At 39.6% G+C, this 15,305-nt stretch overlaps 1 pseudogene; it reads right to left on the minus strand.

Annotated features, from left to right (window-relative positions):
- Nucleotides 1-1,351: 1,351 nt before the first annotated feature.
- LOC103205370 lies at nt 1,352-1,936 on the minus strand (annotated as a pseudogene).
- Between the last annotated feature and the right edge of the window lie 13,369 nt (nt 1,937-15,305).

Raw genomic sequence — 15,305 nt, forward strand, 5'->3', positions numbered from 1 at the left:
TCTGACTTTACCCAATACCACAAATATCCAATGCTAGAGAGAAATTCTAGTAACAACATCCTACAGGTAATAAGTGCATAGATATATTCTGCTAACGTATTTTTTGCTGATACCATGATTGATTTAGATTCTATGCAAGAGTAGGTTGAAAAACATACCTTCTTCTATACATCTTCTACACTGCTGTCAAGTTGGTTCTGACACATAGCGACCCCTCCTTAGGTTTCCAAGACATATTGTTGTGCCCAGGTTATGAAGGAGTAGTTCGGGGTGAATAAATTTCCAACATGCGACAATGCAAAAAGCAATAGGAAAGTTTATTAGCTAACTTAAGTTAGGGTCCTTGCCTTCACCCTCTCAGTGGGTTGAGCAAAAGACCCCGTGCTCTTACATTAAGGGATATTTATAGAGAAACATAGAGTAGATAATTTGGTTTTTATGATAGGGGTTTGGGAATTTGGGGCAGGTTGGAATTCCCCTGGTTTCAAAGGTGAGTGAGAGATTTCTCGGGGCCGGGCAGATCTCTTTGATATGTGCATATTCTCTGCGAAACCCCGGGGGTGAAAGCCCTCCTAGTCTTCAGAGGTGGGTGAGAGGCTTCTTGGAGCCATGCAGATTTCTGATAAAAGGCTCTGAGGTATGGGATATTTACTACAGGTATTAGGGCTCAGCATGGGACGTGTCAATCTCCATACTAAAGGCTTCTGGTTAAGAGACCTTTCAGGCTTTACAATATCTACAGAAGTAGATTACCCAATCTTCCTTCCAAGGTCCCACAGTGTAATGGCTGGCTAATAAAGGAGTCACCCATTAAACCATTTGGTCTTATTCAAACAATAAGCCAAAAGACCAAGGTCACAAAGGACTCATGAGCAAGGTACAATCTTAGTGCCTAAGGCACTTGACTGCTAGCCAGAAGGCTGGTAGTTCAAACCCGCCAGTCACTCCTCAGAAGACAGGTTGGACAATCGACTTCCATAGTGATACAGCCTCAGAAATCCAAGGAGGGGTTGCTATGAGTTGGGACTGACTGGACGGCACATAACAACAAGAAGCCAGGGAATAAGTTCTTTAATCTATTCAGATCCCCAAATGAGCCGTTATTGAATTAAGAATCTCTTCTTACCTATTAAAGGCCCCTGAGGAACAGATGCTTCAAGGACTAGTTGAGGGTAGCTCATAGATACTTCATGAGGGAAATGGCTGAGAAAGAGGAAGATGTGGAATATAAGAAAGACTAAACAAAGAAAATCCAGTAAAATATATGATTTGCTAGACTAAAAACGGTCATTGGCAAAAGGCCCTTACCATTCTACTTCCTGACAGGTTCCTTCTTTTTACCATTTAGAAATTAAGATGTTTTCAGTCTTTTACCTTCCTTTTCTATACTGTCTCTAATGTTTTGTAGTATCTTGGAGTTCTGGACCAGGGACACTAAACTCCTGAAAATTACTGCCAATATTTATAAGCTCATCAAACAGAGTCAATGTCTGAGTTTGGCCTGAACAATTTTTTGCTCTTCTAGTTCTCCAAGAAGGGTCTACTTAGCACACAATTTAGTCTTATACTTCTGTAAGCATTTGATTTGTTTTTGAAGAAGCTGGAATTCTTCCTCACTACAGGGATGTGTTTCTTGGGATTTATCTTCAGGAAGCAAAATATTTGGAGGAATACACAAAATCAGCTGCAAAAACAGCTGCTCCATTTTGCCAAAAGAGTTATGAAAACGTCCTTTCATGAAGCTGTGAAGGTTCTTTGTGCATTTATGAGTCTGGACTGGGCTAACATCACAGTCCAGCTTCTTCACCATCATCTGTTCAATAGCCTGCATCATGTCAAAGAGGTAGTCTTGAAACGCAATGTACATACTAAGCATGTAAGTTTGTGGTGTGAAACCAAAGAACTCTGCCTTATACGTCATTGGATTGACAGACATCTTGATTTATTTTACTAGGACATCGTGAAAAATCGCAGCGAATGAAAGTAAAGGCGGGATTCCACTGCGCTCCTGATTGTCTGGCTGTCAGTTCGGAAGCGGGGTCCTCTATACTGGTGATGAAAAGGTTCCAGACAGGAAAGTCAGCTGTGGCCGGCAGTGATTGGCAGGTAGAAACGGACGATGGTGGACCGAAGAGAATGCTGGGGCCAGTGAGGACACAACTTGAGATTGGTGGGTGTGCTTTTCTAAGGTGTCTAGTGATTTGTGGCTGGCTGACTGAACAGAGCAGATCGGACAGCAAGTAGGGTTGTAAACACATAGGGTCCTGAAAAACATAGAAAGTGCTTTTTGAAGTAAACAATAAAACATCAGCATCATTATAAGAATTATTAGCACTTACCTTTATTTACTTCGTAACTTTGTATCAAGCACTGTTCTAAGTGATTTGCATGTATAAATTCATTTAATCCTTAAAAACTACCATATGGCAGAGGGGATATTTTTATCACTCTTTTACAAATATAAAACTGAGGCATTGAGGTAAAGCAATATGACCAAGGTCAGTGTTGAGTGAGTAGCAGGCATTGATTTAACCATAACTTCTTGAATCCATGGAATGAAAAATAATTAATTAAAAATATATATTAGTGGCTATTACACTATTTGAATGTATACATTTGGCTGTAGGAGCTCTGGTAGCATAGTGGCTAAGACACTTGCCTGCTAACCAGACGGCTGGCGGTTCAAACCCACCAGCCACTCCCCGGAAGGAAGGTTGGGCAATCCTAATTCCGTAATGATACTGTCTCGGAAACCCAAGGAGGGGTCGCTATGAGTGGGGTTTGACTCGATGGCACATAACAACAACAACAACAACATTTGGCTGTGAAGTCTCTAGGTTTTTTTTTTTTTTTTCTCACAGGATGCATAGATGTCATTTTGATTAAACATATAGCATATTACATTGCAATGCAACGCACTGCCATCCAGTCAGATCCAACTCATAGCGACCCCTCCTTGGGTTTCTGAGGCAGCATATTACATTAGGTAATTATATTATTAATGTATTTTAAATTAAGTGGTAGCTATCGACAACTGAAACAACAACCACCCCTATGGTTTTATAATTACAGCTGCAGAGTGTCTTATGAGTCATGCAGCACTTCCTTGCTCAGAAGCATTTATTTACATCAACCAATCCAAAGATATTGCCCTACTTCTTATATCTCCCTGCTGTTGCTGTTGTTGTTAGGTGCCGTCTAGTCGATTCTGACTCATAGCGACCCCATGCACAGCAGAACGAAACACTGCCTGATTCCGCGCCAGCTGCATGATCCTTCCTATACTTGAGCTCATCATCGCAGCTACCATGTCAATCCATCTTGTTGAAGGCCTCCCCCTCGTTTGTTCACCTTACTAAGCATGACATCCTTCTCCAGGGAATGGTCCCTTCTGACAACATGACCAAAATGGGTGAAACGAAGTCTGACCATTCTCTCTTCCAAGGAGCATTCTGGCTGCACTTCCTCCAGGACAGATCTGTTAGTTCTTTTGGGCAGTCCATGGTACTTTCAGCATTCTTCGCCAGCACCACAACTCAAAAGCATCAACTCTACTTCGGTCTTCCTTATTCGTTGTCCAGCTCTCACATGCATATGAGGCATTGGAAATATTATGGCTTGTGTCAGGTACAGTTTAGTCCTCAAGGAGACATCCTTGTTCCTCAGAACTTGAAACAGTTCCTTCGTGGTTGACCTTCCCAAAGCTACAGGTCTTCTAATGTCCTGACTGCTGCTTCCATCTCCCTGCTGTTGTTGTTGTTATGTGCCCACAAGTCTGACCTGGCTCATAGCGACCCCTCCTTGGGTTTCCGAGACAGTATCACTACGGAAGTAGATTGCCCCATCTTCCTTCCGAGGAGTGGCTGGTGGGTTTGAACCACCAGCCTTCTGGTTAGGTTAGCAGTCAAGTGCCTTAGCCACTATGCTACCAGAGCTCCCATGCTAGGAGTATCAAATTGTCTGTGTGGTATATTTCCTTGCTGAAATAAGTCAACAAAACCCATTTTGTTTAAATCATAGCAGATGTCTTTGTTTAAGGAAAGAGCTTTCCATAGTTTGGAGAGTCTTTTAATACGATCTATTTCTGCACTTTTTTCTCAAGGCCATTTGACACCTGTTTAACTCAAGGTTTCTGGCACTCAGTGAAGAGGTGAGTCATACATTTAGTCTGAGCTCTGACTGTGGTGAGTTGATGTCATCTGATAAAATTAGATTTCACTCATTGTAGTCTTTGTTATTCTAAACAGACTTGTCTTTGTTGTAGGCAGTCTCTGAATTGGCCCCAGTGATCCCCACCCTACTGTAATCACATCTCATTGAATATCAGCTGGGCATGTTGGCTTGACTCTAATGAGAACATTATTGCAATCATGATAGGATGTTGCTTTCAAGATTGGGTTATGAAAACAATAATGTTTTTCTTAGATACTTATACTCTTTCACTCATTCACTCTGAGTGAAGCCAGTTGCTATGTTGTGAATTTCTCTAATGAGAAGCCCAGGTGGTAAGGAGCTGATGTCTCTGACTAATAACCAATAAGATCTAAAGGCCTAGTAATGCTGTATAAGTAGCTTGGATGTGGATTCTTCCCAATCAAGCTTTGAGATAACCACAGTCCCAACAGACAACTCAACTGCAACCTTATGAGAGAGTCTTACCAGAAGCACCCAGATAGGCTGCATTTAAATTTCTAACTTACAGAAACTGTGAGATAACAAATATTTGTTATTTTAAGCTGCTAAGATTTGGTACACTTTTTTTTTTTTAATGTTAATGGATAAGTAGATTTTGGTATCTGTAAGTGGAGTGCTGTTATTAATAAATAAATAATAAAACCTAAAATGTAGGAATGAATTTTGAGCTGGGCAATAAGTAGGCTTTGAGGAGTTAGTTAGTGAAAGCTCAGAGTACTTTAAACTCAGTATCAGAAAATGGGACTTGGTAGATACCACTGATGAGGCACCAAAAGGAAGTGAGAAAAATAACTGGAAACTAAAAAAACCAAGAATCCTTGTCATATATAGTGGTAGGAAACTCGACAATACTATTTACGGACATAACATGGAAAGCTGAGTGATCTACCTAAAGAGACAAGTATTGAAGGTGGTGCCTGATTTTGGAGAAAGAAAAGATATAAATTGGGGGAAAAAAAATTAAACAAAAGGAGGTAAGATGATGTTTTTGAAAAGTTTCAACCTCTTCAAGATGGTAGATGATACAAAAATTAAGAAATGTATTATTCTGAGCAAAGATTAAATCCAGAATACTGCCAAAAATCATGATTTAGAAATGAAACCAAGAATGTGACTTTAAAATCTTTTGTTAAAGGCTCAGATGAAAGGAGGTGCCATAAAGTACTATTTAATCACATAAAAAGCCCTATAGAGATATTCAGTGTTTGCTTCATAGATCTTAAAAAAAAAAGGCTTATATTGAAGAGATTTGTGAGTGTGACTTTTGTCTAATGGAAAGCACCTCCATGAGACTTATGGGAAGCTCATACAGTTTTTAAAAGAATTATCTCAGCAGAAACACTTTCAGCTCAGATATAAGGACAAATAGTTCAAAATTAAAATAAGTAGTCAAGTTCTCCAACTTTTACCAGTAAAAAAAGTCGACCAGGAAAAATATTTACCTGCAAATACGTATGACCTTTCATAAAAAAAGAAAGAAGAATAAGAGCCAAGAAGATAGAATTGAGATCCATGGGGAATTATCCCTATGCTTTGAGGCCTAGTCAAGGAACTTCCAACACTTACCTGGCTGGAATGCAGAGTTTCTTTGGACCAGTGATTCCTTTGTGTCTTCCATTCACCCCTTTTTGAACAGCAATGCCTATAACAGTTATCTTATGTCCATTCCACCATTGTATTTTGATGCAAGGGGGAGATGTAGAATTTTCTCCTTAGTTTCATGGTTTGAAAGGAGTTTAATCTTTACTGGATCTGATTTGGATAATGATATTCTAAACTTTGAACTAATATTGTAATTGGACAATGTTTTTAGGTACCTTGGAAGAAAGTAACTTATTTTACAGGGAGCAATGTATGTTGTTGAGGCCCAGAAGGGGTCTATAGTAGAAAGCCTCAAACATAGCCCTAAATGATTCTCACTTGTTGGTATTCACTCCCTTACTTAATCTCCTGCTACTGAGTGAGGGCTGGGTCTAGTGACTTGTTTCTAATTTACAGAATATAATAAAAATGGTGAGATGTCACTTTTGAGATCCAAAACCACAAATCAAATCCACTGCCATTGAATTGTTTCCAATTCATAGTAACCCTATACAACTGAGCAGAACTGTTCCAAAGGGTTTCCAAGGCTGTAAATCTTTACAAAAGCAGACTGGATTATCTTTCTCTTAACAGCTAGTAAGTTCGAACTGCTGCTATGTTGGCTAGCAGCTGGATGCTTTAACCATTGCACCACCAGACTTCTTTCTTGGGTGTTCTTTCTCACAGCTGCTGTGTTGTGAGCTGGTTTATGGAGAGACCCACTTGGCAAGGAACTAATGTCAGCAATTGAAGTTCTGAGGCCTCCTTACGACCATGTAAGTGAGCTTGGGAGTAGATTTTTCCCCAGTTAAGCTGTAAGATGACAGGAGTCCCAGGTGACAGCTTGACTGCTACCTCTTGTGTGAGAAGGACCTATATCTAAGCCATTCCTGAACTCCTGGCCCACAGAAACTGTGAGAATATAAATGTTACCATAATTTTTTTGGTAGATGTCACACAGTAATATTTGATAACTAAAACATCTTTCTAAAGATTCTTGTAAAATCCTGTTCTTCACCTCACTTCATATTTGTCAGAGCTCTGGTAGTGTAGTGCCTAAGGCATTTGACTGCTAACCAGAAGGATGGCAGGTCAAACCCACCAACCAGTCCTCAGAAGGAAGGTTGGGCAATCTACTTCCATAGTGATACCACCTCGGAAACCCAAGGAGGGGTCACTATAATCGGGTCCAACTCAACGACACATAACAAAAACAACTGTTTGTCACAAAGTATTTTTTAGAAAAGATAATAGAATAGGCAATGGTTATAAACCTATCACTCCATAAATAATCAATAATTAAAACAAGTCCTGAGGGCTAAGAAAAATAAGACATTATCAGGCTGGTGTATGTTGGTGTATAAACTTTGTCTTCAGTCACCAGTCAAAAAACTTGTTAGGGCTACTTATTTTGCATATGTTTTGTCTCTGTTGTGCACTCTCTAAGAATTCTCTATGACTCGTGCACACTTATTAGAAATTCCTTTAGAAAGTGCAGATTTGATTATGTTTACTGATTCCCAAAAAACCCTAACTCATTGCTATCAAGTTGATTCCAACTTATAGCAACCTGGTGGAAGCTCCAGCGGCATAGTGCCTAAGGCATGTGACTGCTAACTAGAAGGCTGGTGGTTCAAACCTACCACCCATTCCTCAGAAGGAAGATTGGGCAATCTACTTCCATAGATATAACCCTTCAGAAACCCAAGGAGGAATCACTATGAGTCGAATCAACTTGAGCGCAGTGAGTTTGTTTTGTTTTTTTATTTTGTATTGAGTCTCTAAGGCTGTATATCTTTATGGAAGCAGACTACCCCATCTTTCTTTCACAGAGTGGCTGGTGGGTTCAAACTCCCAACCTTTCAGTCATACTTAATGGCTGTAAAAGGAGATTCTCAGATTTGCTCTATTATAACAGATGTCAATTTGCTCTTAGAGTATGTTCCCTTATCAGGGACTAAGTCAGCCCAACTGTCTTCACTAAGGCCTAACGACAATCCAGGGATGAAAGAGTTAATATATACACAGACAATAGATATGCATGTGGACTTGTCCATTAACTTAACATGGTTTCAAAACAGCAAGATTTTCTTATCTTAAATGGGACAGCTATAAAAAAAAATTGTAAACATGCCACAGAATGTCTGTACTTCCTGATGCTGACAAAGGAATGAACTATAATAAAAGTAGATATGTTCTCAGTGAAAGGTGACTTAGATACTAAAGGAAACTCACTGGCTCACCTGTATAGTAAGAAGGTTTCTCTAAAAAATATTTTCCCCTTGATACCTTTACAAAACAACATTTCGGAGAAATCTAAAATGCCATAACATAATGTCAAAATTTCACACTAATATGTGAGAAAAATATTGGAAAAGAGATGAATAAAAATTAACTGAAAACAATATTTGGCCTCTTGGTAATGTCAAAAGATTTTAAGTAAAAATGTGCTACTGTCCTACATGAGGTAACCCACAACAACAAGGAAAAGTTGTCAACCATTCTAAATCAATTTTTGTGAAGGATATTAGAAAAATGATAAGGATATTTCTAGTGAATGCCTTGCCTACCAACAAAAAAGTCCAAGCACAAGTATGAAGATGGGACATGAATAACAGCCAAAACCTCATTACGCATGTAAACACCTCCAAATGAAAGTCATATAATTACCTTCTTTGATGAGATATGAGTATGTTCTGGTGATGTACACTTATTTTCTGCACGGGTCAAAGCAAATAAAATTATTCTATTTTGTATTTCCAACACAAGAATTCCAAGACTACCTTTCTAGTACTTGAGTATTCATTTCATTATGATTGTCATGACTCAAAAAGAAAAAAAAAAAAAAAAAAAAACTCACTGTCATTGAGTCAATTCCAAATTACAGTGATCCCCTTTGGATTTCCAAGGATGTAAATCTTTTGCTCCATTGCAAATAGGGCATGAGGTCGGCATCTTCTGACTTCCTCTAACTTCACAAGAGGGAGACAGAATTATCATCATCAGCCCAAGACTTATTCCTACGAGGCCAGGCATGCCACCACCTTCCACCCTTTTTACCAATTCTGACACCAACTGTCCCTCCCAACGCACTCACTACTTCTCTGCTATGTTAGGAAATTGGCTGCAATGGCCACACAGAATTCAGAGACAATACTTATGATTGTAGGGTCTATTAGGGAAGTAACTGGAGCTCTGGTAGCTTAGTGCCTAAGGCACTTGACTGCTAACCAGAAGGCTGGCGGTTCAAACCCACCAGCCACTCCTCAGAAGGAAGGTTGGGCAATCTACTTCTGTAGTGATACCATCTTGGAAACCCAAGGAGGAGAGGAGGAGTCACTATGAGTTGGGTCTGACTCGACGTCACACAACAACAACAACAGGGAAGTAAAAGACTGCAACTCAAGTTCAGGAACATGCTCAGGATACAGTTCTTTGATCAAGACACTCTCCCCTCTGATATGCCCTCAGGTACATCTCTTTGCCTTCTGGCTTCTCAGCCTGGCCTCTGTCCTGTTCCACCAAGTGTTACAAAGCTCTTTTAGCTCTGCCAACAGGTACAACTAGGTATACCCCACTCTGACAGCAAGGCTTCTGGCCAAAGTCACTCAGCTTTCTCTTTCTGTGGGCCAGCAAGGCCTCCACTCTGTCTCATGCCTTTTGGTTCAACTGCTGCCATCTCTGCTGGGTATCTCTGCCAAGGAGGTTGAGTACAGGGATCTCAGGTCCAAGGATATGCTCCACTTCACCTCTAGCTATTCTCTTTTTGATGGCAGTGAGATTCCCACTTCTCACTTTAAGGAGGGCTCATTTTAAGCACAGCAGCATAACAAAACTAATCAATCCTCACATTAGAGTTCCATACACCATATTTTTATGGTCCCACCCAGTAATCTGGTGGGAGTGGCAAAGACCATGGCTACAAAAGCCATAACAAGTAATTCACTGTACCATACCCATCTTACTCCTGCAGAGCAGCTGGTGGGTTTGAACTACCTATCTTCTGGCTGGCAGCCAAATGTCTTACTTACTATGCTACCCCCCGCCCTCCCCAAAAAACTGCTGTTGAGTCAGATTTGACTCATAGTGACCACTCCTTGAGTTTCTGAGGCAGTATCTCTATGAGAGTAGATTGCCCAATTTTCCTTCTGAGGAGTGGCTGGTGCTTTTGTTAGCAGTCAAATGCCTTAGGCACTACACCACCACAGCTCCTTAAATATTATCGTTCCACTAAAAACTCCTTTTTACTGAATGGTTTACTAGGGGATTAGATACATTTGTTGTTTAAGTCTCATATCACAGCTGTAGGCCTAATCCTTGCTTACTCTGGCAATTTCCACCTACCACTTGATGCTTTGGGTTTATTTGTTTCATTATTATTATTTTAAAAAATATATCTATTTGTTATTTCCCTAATCAATTCAGGGATTCATTTTCTTTTATTGGAATGATGCTTCAAGTATCTCTATATTTTTACTTTTTAAACTTTTTAAAAATTATTTTGTGTTTGTATAAAAAAAAGTTTAAAGAGCAAATTGGTTTTCTATTCAACAATTCATACACGTTTTATTTTGTGATGTTGATTATAATCCACACAGTGTAACAGCACTCTTCCCACTTCCTCCCTGTGTTCACCGTTTTATTTGTCCTCCTTTCTTATCCCTTCTTTCCTTCTGAGTTTTATCTCTGGGCAAATGCTACCCTTTTGATCTTGTGTGGTTGGTTGTTCTAAGAAGTGCATACCTTCCTGTGTTATTGTTCAACTTATAGGCCTCTCTATTATTTGGTTGAAACTTGAGCCATGGGAGGTGAGTTTAGTTCTACGCTTGAAGGGTGACTAAGGACCATAGTCTCAGGGGTTCCACCAGTGTTTATCACACCAGTAAGCCTGTTTTGTTTTGTTAATTATTATTGCAAGTTTTGTTCCACATTTTTCTCCCACTCTATTCACGACCACCTATTATGATCACTTTAAGAGTGATGAACAGTGGTAGGTGGGCAGCATCTAGTTCTTCTGGTCTCAGGATCATGGTGGCTGGGATTCACATAGGTCATCACTCTTTTGCACCAATTTTTTTCCTTGTGTCTTTGATTTTCATCAATCTTCTTTATTCTGGATGGGGAGAGAGCACTAGTTACACCTTAGACAGCCACTCATAAACTTTTAAGAACTTAGTCACTACTCACCAAAGAAGGATGTAGAACATTGTCTTTGTAGACCATGTTATTCTAATTGTCCTTGGTGTTCCCTGAGACTACAGTATGGAGTACCCAGGCCCAGTGACTCATTCCTTCAAAGTGTTTGGTTATGACTGAAATGTTTTCATAACTTTGCACCCTATATGGCCTACTAGGTTCATTGATCTATTTGCAGCATACATAAATACATACGTAAAAATATCTTCTATAAAACCTATATATACTCATGGGTGTACTCCCATTCACCTTCCAAACTTTTTTTGTTGTTGTTGTTCAACTTGTGTTTCCATCTATGTAGCCACTTGTAAATAATCTTTTATTACTATTATTGCAGGATTGGGTATATAATAGTATTTACCTTAAACCCACCAGCCACTCCTTGGAAGGAAGATTGGGCTATCTACTTCCGTAGTGATACTGCCTTGGAAACCCGAGGAGGGGTTGCTATGAGTTGGATCTGATTTAACAGCAGTGAGTTTGGTTTTGGTTTGGTTTTGTTGTTTTTAACTCTTGTACCATGTTCAGTGCCTTCCTTCACCTTGATCATTTTGTAATGACCTCCCTTTAATATATGTTCCCATTCTCTTCACCCAAGCTATAAGTGTCTACCCTCTAGTTAGTGATTTACCCTCTTTTTTCTTCCCACCTCTGGTATCTGAAGATTGTTTCTTTCTGTGTGGAAACCTTTTCTTGACCTTTTATAATAGTGGTCTCATACAATATTAATCCTTTTGTGATTGACTAATTTCACTCACTTTGTTTGTTGAAAACAAAGATAACTTGAAGCACTGATGAAGATCAAAGACTAGTCTTCGGTATAGATTACATCTCAACATAAAGAAAAAAAAATCTTCACAATTGAACCAATAAACAACATCACAATAAATGGAGAAAAGATTGAAGTTGCTGAAGGACTGGAGAAGCCATCTTGCTGAGAAATTACAGAAGCATAACAAATTAACAGCTATAATTGTTGTGATTGTTGTTGTTAGGTGCCATTGACTCGTCTCCAACTCATAGCGACTCAATGCACAGCAGAACGAAACAGCGCCCGGTCTGGGGCCAGCTCCATGATCCCTGCTATACTTGAGCCCATTGCGGCAGCTACTGTGTCAATCCATCTCGTTGAGGGCCTTCCCCTCCTTCGTTGACCTTCCACCTTACCAAGCATGACATCCTTGTCCAGGGAATGGTCCATTCTGACAACATGACCAAAGTAGGTGAGAGGAAGTCTGGTCATTCTCGCTTCCAAGGAGCATTCCAGCTGTACTTCCTCCAGGACAGATTTGTTAGTTCTTTCAGTAGTCCATGGTACTTTCAGCATTGTTCACCAGCACCACATCTCAAAAGCATCAATTCTTCTTCAGCTACGAATAGAGTAGACATTAACCATAATGATTAATTTTCTTTTTCTGCTCCTTCCTTCTACATAAATAGTCACTCTAGGTTGTTTTCTTTCCTTACACATCCCTTTGAGATGTGATTAAACCCACTGTCCATTTTTTTGCTCATAACTGTAGTTTATGGCGCAAGACACTCTGAGAATAAAGACAGCAAGCAACCAAGATAAAGAAGAAACAGGGACTCCCACATTGCCACTCCCACTTTCTCCCCTCCTCTAGAGTTAATGTTCCTGGACAAGTATGAAGAGTTTAAAGAATAATCCTGACTAAGGTAAGTTTTAAGGAGCTCTGGTAGCATAGTGCCTAAGGCACTTGACTGCTAACCAGAAGGCTGGCAGTTCAAATCCACCAGCCACTCCTCAGAGGGAAGGTTGGGCAATCCTACTTCCGTAGTGATACTGCCTCGGAAACCCAAGGAGGGGTCGCTATGAGTCGGGGCCAACTTGATGGCAAATAACAACAACAACAACAAGGTAAGTTTTATATCACTCACCAGAGTGATAGAAGGAAGAGACTACTCATGCTGATAACAAGAAGATGACATTATCAACATTCCTCTAGCCCTCCTACACCAGAGCCCAATTCCTTTTAAAAACTCTCAACTTTTCTTAGCTTGAGGAGAAGACTTTTTGGAGAAATGATTCTCTCTGTCTCCTTGGGTGTTGATACTCAAAAATTGTTTGCTTTCCCACTTCAACTTGTTGTGGTATTGGCTCTGTATGACAGGGGGTAAGGACCTTTTTGTTCCTACAACAAAGTTGTCAAAGATTTCATTTTACTTGGTTCTGCAATCAACACCCATGGAAGCAACAGTCAAGAAATCAGATGCTGTGTTGCACTTGGCAGATCTGCTGCAAAAGACCTCTTGAAAGTGTTAAGGAGCAAAGATGTCACTTTGAAGACTAAGGTGTCCGAACCTAACCCAAGCTATGTTTTTTTTCTTAGTTGCCTCATATGCATGTGAATGAATAAGGAAGACAAAAGAAAAATTGCTGGCTTTGAATTGTGGTGTTGGCAAGAATACTGAAAATACCATTGACTGCCAGAGGAACAAACAAATCTGCCCTGGAGATGTTCAGCCAGAATGCTCCTTGGTAGCAAGAATGGCCAGATTTCTTCTCACCCACTTTGGTCATGCTGTTAGATGGTACTAGTCCCTGGAAGAAGATATTACTCTTGGTATAGTGTCAGTGAAAAAGGAGAAGATCCTCAATGAAATGGAGTGGCTGCAATGATGCGCTCAAACATAACAAGGATTGTGAAGATGTTGCAGTACCAGGTAGTGTTTCATTCTTTTGTACATAGGGTCGCACAGGAACCTTGGGTCTAAAGGTCATACTCCACTCCTGGCTCTTCTTTCTTGGTGGTAGTAGGTCTCCCTCTCTCTGCTTGCTTCTCTCTCCTTTTGTCGCTTGCAAGATAAAAGGGTTGCTGGCCATACCACAGGATAACTTCCCTTACATTGCTTCAGGGCTGTGCTGGACTTAAGGATGTTGCGTTCCACCGTAGTCCTCTTACAACTTATTGATCATATCAGATCACATCATGGAGAATCATTATATAACTGCCACATTACATCATTACACAACTGCCAAACCACTGAGAATATGACCCAGACAAGTTGACATATTTTTTTGGGACACAATTCAATTAACACAGATAGTATTGACATTTTCACAATATTTTAGTCTTCCTATCTACAAACATTGTATGCTCTTTCATTTATGTGTATCTCTTTCAGTTTCTTGTAGTAGTGTTTTGTATTTTCCTTTGTATAGGTCTTTTGTGTCTCTAGGACCTCTGGTGGCATAGTGCCCAAGGCATTTGACTGCTAACCAGAAGGCTGGCAGTTCAAATCCACCAACCACTCCTCAGAAGGAAGGTTGGGCAATCTACTTCTGTAGTGATACTGTCTCGGAAACCCAAGGAGGGGTCTCTATGATTCGGATCTGACTCCACGGCAGTGAGTTTGGTTTTGCTTTTGTGTCTCTGGTTAGATTTATTCCTAAGTACTTCCTCTTTTAAGTAGTTACTGGAAATATTTCTTTTCCCTGATTTCCTTTTCAGAGTTCTCTTAGAACTCTGTAGAGGAATCTGGCTTAGAGTTCTCTTAAAACTCTATAAAGAAATTGGACTGATTTTTATGTGTTGATCTTGTACCCTGCCATTTTGCTGAACTCTTCTATTAGTTTCATTAGTTTTATTGTTCAGTATTTGGGATCATATCATCTACAAATAGAGATTTACTTCTTTGCAAATTGGATGTCTTTTAGTTCCCTTTCTTGTCTCATTGCTCAAAGTAGTACTTCCAATAAAATATTGAATAGAGATGTTAAAGGGCAGCTTTGGGTGGTTCCTATTCACAACAGGAATGTTTTGAGTCTCTCTCTGTCGAGAATAATGTTGGCTTTGATTTTTTGTATCTGCTCTTAATTATGTGGAGGAATTTCCTTTCTATTCCTATCTTGATGAGTATTTTTATCAAGAGGTGAATTTTGTCAAATGCCTTTTCTGCATCAATTGATATGATCATGTTTTTGTTTTTTTCCTTTGTTTTATTAATGTGATGGATTACATTGATTGTTTTTCTAATATCAAACCATCTTTGTATACCTGGTATGAATCACAATTTGTCACAGTGTATTATTTTTTGATATGTTACTGGATTATACTGGCTAGGATTTTATTGAGAATTTTTTTGTTTATGCTGATGAGGGATACTGGGATATAATTTTCTATTTAAGTGATGTCTTTGCCTGGCTTTGGTATCAAGGTTATGATTGCTTCTTAGAGTAAAGTCTAGATTATTCCATCCTTTTCTATGTTCTGATATAGATTGAGTAGTATTGATGTCAGCTCTTCTGTGAATGTTTGATAGAATTCACCAATGAAACTGCCTGGGCAGGACTTTATATATATATATATATA

Source organism: Orycteropus afer, unplaced genomic scaffold (assembly GCF_000298275.1).
Source record: "Orycteropus afer afer isolate SDZICR_OR568_19922 unplaced genomic scaffold, OryAfe1.0 scaffold00284, whole genome shotgun sequence".
In the NCBI taxonomy this organism is placed as follows: domain Eukaryota; kingdom Metazoa; phylum Chordata; class Mammalia; order Tubulidentata; family Orycteropodidae; genus Orycteropus; species Orycteropus afer.